The 9,035-nt window shown below is 40.0% G+C and overlaps 1 protein-coding gene across 5 annotated transcripts in view; it reads right to left on the reverse strand.

Annotated features, from left to right (window-relative positions):
- Positions 1–5,848, reverse strand: part of SLC38A9 (solute carrier family 38 member 9) — an 82,370-nt gene extending 76,522 nt beyond the window's left edge. For 3 of the 5 annotated variants that reach the window (XM_038530618.1, XM_038530612.1, XM_038530614.1), the window contains exon 1: positions 5,705–5,793. The gene's annotated coding sequence lies outside the window, so the exon portion shown is untranslated. Of the gene's footprint in view, positions 1–5,704 lie in introns of all 5 variants that reach the window. The other 2 variants (XR_005355511.1, XM_038530610.1) reach the window with 2 other exon arrangements.
- Between the last annotated feature and the right edge of the window lie 3,187 nt (positions 5,849–9,035).

Genomic DNA, 9,035 nt, shown 5'->3' on the forward strand with positions numbered 1-9,035 from the left:
AATATATAAAATATCAATGAAAAATACATTTTAAATTAAGGTAGATATAGCACAGAAATTAAAAACTTGGGAAATAAAGATATTGTAGAGAAGTTATACTGTGTATTGGTTTGACTTCAAGTCTACTTGTTCACAATTTAAGTGAACTGTTATAATCCATCTGTTTATGACAAAGGTCAAAAAAGTGTTGTTTTAGAAGTACAGTCATTTTGATATAAACAAAGTAAGTTGTGCTAGGATGTCATCATCTCATCTGTTTTCACTGATAAGAACTCAGGAGCTCAACTGCTTATCAATAAAAACATATGAACATGCAACTATGGCAAGAGGGTATCTGTACTATAAATAGTGAGTATGTGAGGACTACTAGTGTGTTTGGCATAGCCAAGGTGACTGCTGATCTAAAATAGCTCTCCAAAGACCTGGAGGCAATTAGATCCTGCTGAGGCAAAGGCTACTTTTGTCTGCAGTGGCAAAAGCTGTGTAGCAGCCCAGAAGATCATCTTGCCCATCAACAGGGACATTGATCCTCCCTAACAACATGCTCTAACGGGAGACGTTTACTTTTGTGCAGGCAGCTGGACATTAGCTCTGGTTGGCTAAGCTGTCTTTCCCAAGTACCAACTCCAAAAAGGTACACCTTAACTAAATTTGGACTTCATTCCTTTCACCTACCCTTGTCTTGAACAAGCGTATGGGTAGTTTATCACTGATTTGGAATATGTTATATCTTTGTTGGCTTATTAAGAGGCATTATTCTGTATACTATTGGCTTGTGAAATTCCCACAGTGAACCTACGTTAAATAAACCACTGGCAAATACAATCTCAGTCTCAGCATTAATTTGCCTCCTGAAAAAAACCCGGTTATTAGCTTTACAGAATTTTAAAAAATATTCTCTCAGTTTCAAAAATTAAACATTTTAGGAATTGAAAAGATGATTGTCAGCCAGGATCCTCTCATTAAAGAGTACATAAGAACCGGGGGAATATTCATTCAAAACAATTTAAGCACACAAAAATTTTTCTAAAAATCTATAAATTCCTTTGTGTAAACATTTAGAAGCATGCCAGGCACTGTTATACTCCGTAGATAAGTTTGCTATTATTTCTGAACTTAATAAAACCAAACTTAATGAAATTTGTATACTGTAAGAGAAAAGTCATCAATTGAATTGATAAATGCTAGAGAAAAATTTTAATATTGATGAGGAGACACAATCTTATTGCTCCTCAATCTCTAAAAACTGATAAAATCACCTTCAGAAAGTATTGTCAGGGTGTTCTTTATTTGAATTATACACAATGGTTAATTTGAGGCATGGCCTACACTGGTACATTAAGTAGAGTGTGGTCGTTTCCAGTATACTGTGGTGTCTGCCCAGACTTCTGTTTTTAACCAATACTCTCTGCAGTATAGGTTTCTATACTGAACTGAGAATGTGGCTGAGTTTAGGAAGAGAGGATTCTTTTAACTCCTGGAGATTAATACTTTTGCTAAGATTAAATGTTAGGAAACCCAGAACAAGAAAAATCTAGAAAGGTCCTTGGATTTCAGTCAGCCTTACCAGAAATGATAATCAAATTTACGGAAAACATGAAAGGTGTTCAGGATTTGACATAAAGGTTACAGTTTGGGATCCCTGGGTGGCGCAGCGGTTTGGCGCCTGCCTTTGGCCCAGGGCGCGATCCTGGAGACCTGGGATCGAATCCCACGTCGGGCTCCCAGTGCATGGAGCCTGCTTCTCCCTCTGCCTGTGTCTCTGACTCTCTCTCTCTCTCTGTATGACTATCATAAATTAAAAAAAAAAAAAAAAAAAGTTAAAGGTTTCAGTTTAATCACATACATGTATTTGTTCTGAGCAAATCTGAAATGTTGTGACACTGTCAAATTAGCTCTTTATTCCAAATAAGCAAGAACACTGATAATACCTCAATGATCTAAATAAGTTGTAAATGAGCCTGAAGTCTCTAGTGCTTTTCAAAGATTTAATAATATGCAAGTATATATGGGACGCCTGGGTGGCTCAGTGGTTGAGCACCTCCCTTCAGCTCAGGGCATGATCCTGGGGTCCCAGAATTGAGTCCCACATCGGGCTCCCTGCATGGAGCCTGCTTCTCCCTCTGCCTGTGTCTCTGCCTCTCTCTGTCTCTCAAGAATAAATAAATAAAATCTTAAAAAAATTCAAGTAAATACAAAGAATTGTAAGAAAATTGGTAATTTTTAGTTGCCTCAATTAGTCGACTAGCCTGAATTTCAAATACCCCAAGAATGCTATTTTGAAGGAAATGTAATGCTTTTTGGAATCTTGATGAGTACAACTACAAGATATTCTGAAGTCTGATGAATTAGACTGAGAGGCAAATTAGAGTCCCACAACTAATATTATATAGGTAATAACACATAACAGCACCATCAATGAATAACTAAAATGTTGAATACTTCTATACCATTAATTTGCCATAGACATAACACTGATACAGGGAGCTAAACGTGAAAGATGACATAAACAGATATACTCATTTCTAATGCTCACTCAATCCTCCGAGTTTTAAAACAAAGTCCCAGGGATCCCTGGGTGGCTCAGTGGTTTAGTGCCTGCCTTTGGCCCAGGGTGTGATCCTGGAGTCCCGGGATCAAGTCCCGTGTCCGGCTCCCTGCATGGAGCCTGCCTCTCTCTCTCAGTGTCTCTCATGAATAAATAAATAAAATCTTAAAAAAAAATAAAATAAAAAAAAATAAAACAAAGTCCCAGAAGCAAGACTGTTAAGGTCAAAGCAAAGTCTTTTAATAATAAGTCCCACTTACTTTAAAATTGGTTTCAGTATGAAGTCTCAAGAGGAAAATGACAATTTACTGACCTGCTTGCTGATACCTGCATTGAAAAAGCCATAAAAAGGACATAGAAAGCAACCAAAGAAAGTTCATATGACATTATTTTAAAAGGTGCTGATCTGTGAGTTTCAGTATATTTCAAAGGATGTCAGCTCTTTTCCACACTAGGCTCAGAAGTGTCCTTTTACAATTCTTTGCAAAAGCTAATCTATTGTATCTAGCCAAGATGCTAGCAACAATCTGCAATAGGACCTATCAAGTATTTGTCCAAGAAATGTAGAGCTGACCCCTGAACAAAGTAGAAGTTAAAGGCACTTACCACAACCCTGCAGTTGAAAATGCAAATGTAGCTTTTGACTTCCCCCGCCAAACTTTACTAATAGCCTACTTTTGCCTGGAAGCCTTACTGACAGCATAAATAGTTGATTAACACATATTTTGTATATTGTACATGTTATAGAGTATTCTTACATAAAAGCTAGAGAAAACAAAATGTTATTAAGAAAGTCATAAGAAAAATACATTTACAGTACTGTACTGTAAAAAATTCATGTAAAAATGGACCTGTGCAGTTCAAGCTTGAGTTACAGATCAGTTGAATTATGGACCCACTATACAAGTATTTATATGCTCTTTTTGAGAGACTGAAAATTAGTATTACCTAATACCCTTGCATATGGTAGAGGTTGCAATACTATATTTATATTCAGCTTAGCAGAGCAGGGGTTGACAAACTTTTTCTGTAAAGGGCCAAATAATAAATATTTAGGCTTCGTGAGCCTTATGATCTCTGCAGCTACTCAACTCTGTCCTTTGGCACATAAGACAATATATAAATGAGTGAACATGGGTGTGTTTCAATAAGACTCTATAAAAAATACATCTGGCAGTAATAGTCATAGCAATTTGGTTGTAGTTTACTCACCTCTGTACTATGTTAATGTAAATAAAAGCCAATGGAACCATATCATAAAAAAGGCAGCTTGGTGAAAAAAGTTATGCTATGTATATGTGTTTTTTTCTATATAAGTCTGTAACTGCTATAAAGTGTGGTAACAAACTTATCTCAACCTCTTCCTTATAAATCATGTAATGGTCAGCCAATAAGAGTTATACTGCTCCAATTCTGATGAAACATGCTTCCAAATTGATCAATTAATGCTTCAAAAGGTGTTAAATTTGACAGTCCTGGAGGGCAATGTAGTCTGATAAACAAATTACCAGCCAAAACAATGCAATGGCACCAACGAACCTCTCCTCCCACACTGGGAACTGAAACTTAAGTGTATTATAAAATGCAGGCCCAGTAGCAGTTTTTAACCTCTTAATGATATTTTTAACTTTTATATTCATATCTCCTTCTTTAAAAAAATATTATAATGATTTTATTTCGTAATTCAGGTGAGTATTCCCGTCCTCTTATGCTGTTTACCCTTCACTATAAATACTTAAGGTATTGTAAAATCACAATTAACATACTATTTTTATGTGACTGAGATATACAGCATTTAGGATTGAGAGAAGCAACCTAAGGCTGAGTGTTCTCAGAGCTCAAGTGGGCATACAGTGGGAAAGGAAAGGTGACAGCTTAATTTACTACCAACCTTTTACATTACTATGAAGTTTGTAGAGATTTTTCTTCAAGTTAAGACAGCGGTTTCTTTGATTTATTGAGACGTTTAAAAACTTTCCCTTCAGCGGTTGCTTATTATTTTGCACACATAAGCATTTTTAAATATGTATATATTTTTTATTGGAGTTCGATTTGCCAACACATAGTATGACACTATAACACCCAGGGCTCATCCCATCAAGTGCCCCCCTCAGTGCCCGTCACCCAGCCACCCCATACCCCTGCCCACCTCCCCTTCCACCACTCCTTGTTCGTTTCCCAGAGTTAGGAATCTCTCTCATGGTTTGTCACCCTCTCTGATTTATCATTATATGGTTTCACTCATACGGGGAATATAAAAAAAAATTGTGAAAGGGATTATAGGGTAAAGGAGAGAAAATGAGTACGTAAGCATTAAAAAGAAAAAAGGAGGAGTAACACGTTTGCTGATCTACAGATCTCAGCAGTAGATTAAGGCACTACTTCAGAGTCATGAAATTTCGGTTTTAGTCCAGTTGGCAATTAACTGGCTGGCTGGTCATGCGCGAAGCAGTTTCTCCAACTTGGTGGACCGTCGTTTCCTCCTAAGTCCAGTAAGGAGAATGTGCTTGGCTAGCTTTTGAGGCTTTTCTCAAGGGCCTCTTCCAGTTCCAGTATTCTAAGACAGCTAAGATGTAAAGTCACCTACTCCCATCAAGACACCCTCTCTCACGTTAGAGACCCGGGTGGGGGTGGGGGAGGGGGAGGGGGAGGGGAACGGATGAGGAATGCGGCGAGGACTTCAAGGGTTTCGGGCCCGCCACCCATCTGTGGTCCTCGCTCAAGGCACGAAGGTGTTTCCTCCCCATCTCCTTTCTCCAGCTCTTCCCAACTCGAGGTAGGGAAAAGGCTCTCCGGCTCTCGCAATGATTCCAGTTCTCCTCTTTCTCACCCGGGGGTTTACCTCCCGTCCCCCCGCCTCTCTCCGAAGGCTCTAACAGGCACTGACTCCCTCACAGCCCCTCGAATTCTCTCAGCCCCCGCAGGAGCCGCCAGAGCCCGGAGAGAAGCGCGCGCCGCCCTTCCGGAGGGGTCTCTTCGGTCCCCGACTTCGGCCTCACCGCTCCCCCAAGAAGCAACTGTTCGACGCGCTTCATTAAGGAACTTCCCCGGTGACAGCCGGCTCCACAGCAAGCTCAGCGGCTCCCGCCGCTCCTCTCTGTCCCCTCCACTTCCTCCGGAAGGGTGATTTTTGCAAGACCAGGAAACATGCCCTACCTGCGTCGGCCAAGCTCTCAATCTCGGAGAAGTTAGGGAGAAGGCGGAGACCCCTTCCCAAATCCTCTCAACTTGCGGCAGCAGGGCTTCTCTTCCCTTGAACAGGAAGAGGCAACAGCCTGGGCCGCGGGGGCCGCCGGGGGATGGAGTTCTGAGCGCTTTAAGCCGACCGCCGCTGTGACACCTCCCGCCCCTGGGGACTACAACTCCCAGAGGCCTCTGCGATAGCCAACAAGCCTCTCGCCGCAGAGCCCAATCGTCCGGCTTTGGAAGGCGGGGCGGTCCAGGGACGCAAATCTCATCTCTGTTCCTTGCTGTTCGGCCTTGGCGGCTATGCTAGCCTGAGGTCCGAAAGCATAGGAGAAGAAATGCCGTCTCCTGCAGTCCTTACACCTCCAGAAGGCACATAAGAAGGGGTTGACGTGGCATCTCATCTAGGGACTGAACTCCCGTTATCTCTTTTCGGGGTCCTGTGGCTAGTGTTCTGTACCGTCGTCACGTGCTTGAATCCCACCGCCCGCGGGGAAAACTGGGTTGGAAAACTGGATTGGCACTCTCACTCTCTTGTCTAGACGCTTAGTTTTTTGTTGTTTCTTTTTGCTGTTGTTGTTGTTTCTTTTAATGCGTTGAAGAATTCTTCTCTAGGCTAAAAGAGGGGCTTTGGGAACCTTTTAGCCCATTCTCCACATACCTAGTAATTTCTCCCAAAGCCACCCCAAATTAACCTGTATCTAAGTAAAATTACTGTGCTTGTTGTAAAAAGCCAGCTCAATTAAAGTCCCACGGAAAGCATATAGCAACACGTAAGCCCTTCTTACATAGGAAGCCAGTAGCTTTCTTTTTTCTTTTTAGAATACCAGAAGGAAAACAACAACAACAACAACAAATGTCATGGGATAAAGAACCCCTAATTAATGAATCCAGATTTAATAGCTAATACTGAGCGGCAAGCATTTTACATATAATACCTCTTTAAGTCTCTACCATGATTCTAGAAATGTGCATTATCCTCATTTTACAATGAAACAGTCCTATAGAATTTAAGTAACTTACCAAGTCAAACAACTATTAAGTGGCAGAAGAATCAGATTTCCAGCTAAGGTCTTATTTCAAAGCCTGAGTTTTTTTTTTTTTTTTTTTTAATAGACTTTAAAGATTTTTTAAAATTTTATTTTAAATTTTATTCGGAGAGGGAGGGACAGGGACACAGGCAGAGGGAGAAGCCGGCTCCACACAGATGAGCCAGATGTAGGACTCGATCCCTGGTCTCCAGGATCAGGCCCTGGGTCAAAGGCGGCGCTAAACCGCTGAGTCACCCGCACCGCCCAAAGCCTGAGAGCTTAAACACCGCCAAACATTGCCTTTATTGTTGGGGGCTTGACAACAGGCAGATGATGCAATGAATACTGCCATTATGGCCCGTAAAAGTTATTTTGCTAGGGGTGTCCTTATTCAAAACTTTTTGCAATTACTCTTTGGCTTGCCTTCAAATAAGCAGAACGTTCTTTTGATAACTTCGGTGATAGCAAACATTTCTTCTTTCTCTGAATTCCAGATTGAGAAAATAATTTTAGGTAAAACTGAAAACACAAAATGAATGGTACAAAATGACAGTGCAAATGGCAAAGTAGGGAACTTCAAAACACTGCCTCCGTAAAAGCAACAAACAAACCGGCAGACCTACTGGAATCCACTTTTTTTTTGGAACTCTGGCATCTAATAAAAAGATGTTAAAAAACGGGGGAACATTTAAGAAAAGACTGCTGAATTTTGGCAAGAGAGCTCTGTGATCATCTCCTACTCTTCAGGTTAGCAGCGACCTTGAAGAAAAAAGCTTATGTTCCTGGTGTAGATTGCTGGTACCTGAGGGAACTTAGTCTCAGGGAATTGTAATTATGCGTTTTGACGTATCAGGTGGTTCCCTGAAGGCTTGGCTCAAGGGATTGCCTTTATACTGCCTGCCTTGGAATGTCCCCAGGGCCGAGGCAGCTTCCCAGGCCTTTATGTTTGTAGAAAGCATTTAAAGTGAACATATTAAAAAATAATAATAATAAAAAAAAATAAAGTGAACATATTAGTCACTAATATTGAGTTGACTAAGTTGTTAGGACCAAACAAATTAATAAGCATTTATGTTCTGACAACTTAGTAGCCATTTAAATATATATACATAATTGAAAGAAAAATATTTTAATTCATTCTTAAATAGCCGCAATTGTTTACTAATGGGATGTGTACGTCTGTTGGGCACTGCATAACTTCTCAAACCTTGAAATCAGGTAGGATACCACTATTCTTGTTTCCTATTTCACACTGGATTTTGCACAACACTTGCTTGAGAACATAGCAACCACTGACAACTCAACCGCATAGAGATGATGTTATCCAAAAGAAATTTAACTTAATCTAATGTTGAATTTATGAATTATCTCAGTGTGGTAGTTCACATGGTATCTGACAGCTGTTGCTGGTTTTCCTCAAAAATTTAAAATCCCTGGGGCACCTTGATGCCTTGAGTCGATTAAGCATCCAACTCTTGGTTTTGGCTCAGGTGCTGATCTCATGGCTGGTGAGATAGAGCCTCATGTCCGTGCTTTGTACTTAGCAGGACTCTGCTTGGATATTCTCTCCCTCTGCCCCTTCCCCAGCCCCAGTGTGCATTCGTGCATGCTTTCTCTCTAAAATAAATAAATAAGTATTTGAAAAAAACCTACTATACTCTGGGGGTCCCTATGAGTTCCCTGTGGTACTCTCACAGTTTGGGAACTGCAGGTTACTATTATTTCTACAACAAAGATGGTCACATTTTCTCTATAAAGGGCCCAGTAGTAATTATTTGGGACTTTGGGCCATATGGTCTCTGTCATCAACTATTCAATTCTGTCTTTATGGCATAAAAGGCGCCAACATAGACAATGTGTAAACAAATGGAGTGGCTGTATTCTAATTTATTTATAGAAACAGGTACTGAGCTGGATTTATCCCCAGGATTATAATTTTCTGACCATCAGCCTAGAGGATCGAGGGTGGAGATTTTTATGTATTAGTTGAAATTCTTCTAAGGAGAAGAATTTTTTCTCAATGATTTGGTTACATCAAGATAAAATATATTTGGTAAATATAGTATAAGCACTTGCATCTTTCTTTTTTAACAGTTTTCAAAATGAGTTGGTTGCCTAGCATCTTCCAAAGGTGACATTGAAGTTTTTTGTTTCTATTTTTTATTATTAAAAATATACTTGATGTGTTTCAATCCTTTGAAGATACGTACATATATATATTTAAATTTAAAATAATTTCAAGTTTACAAAAAAGTTTCAAAGATAGTGCA

The sequence above is a fragment of the Canis lupus genome, chromosome 2, assembly GCF_011100685.1.
Source record: "Canis lupus familiaris isolate Mischka breed German Shepherd chromosome 2, alternate assembly UU_Cfam_GSD_1.0, whole genome shotgun sequence".
Classification (NCBI taxonomy): Eukaryota; Metazoa; Chordata; class Mammalia; order Carnivora; family Canidae; genus Canis; species Canis lupus.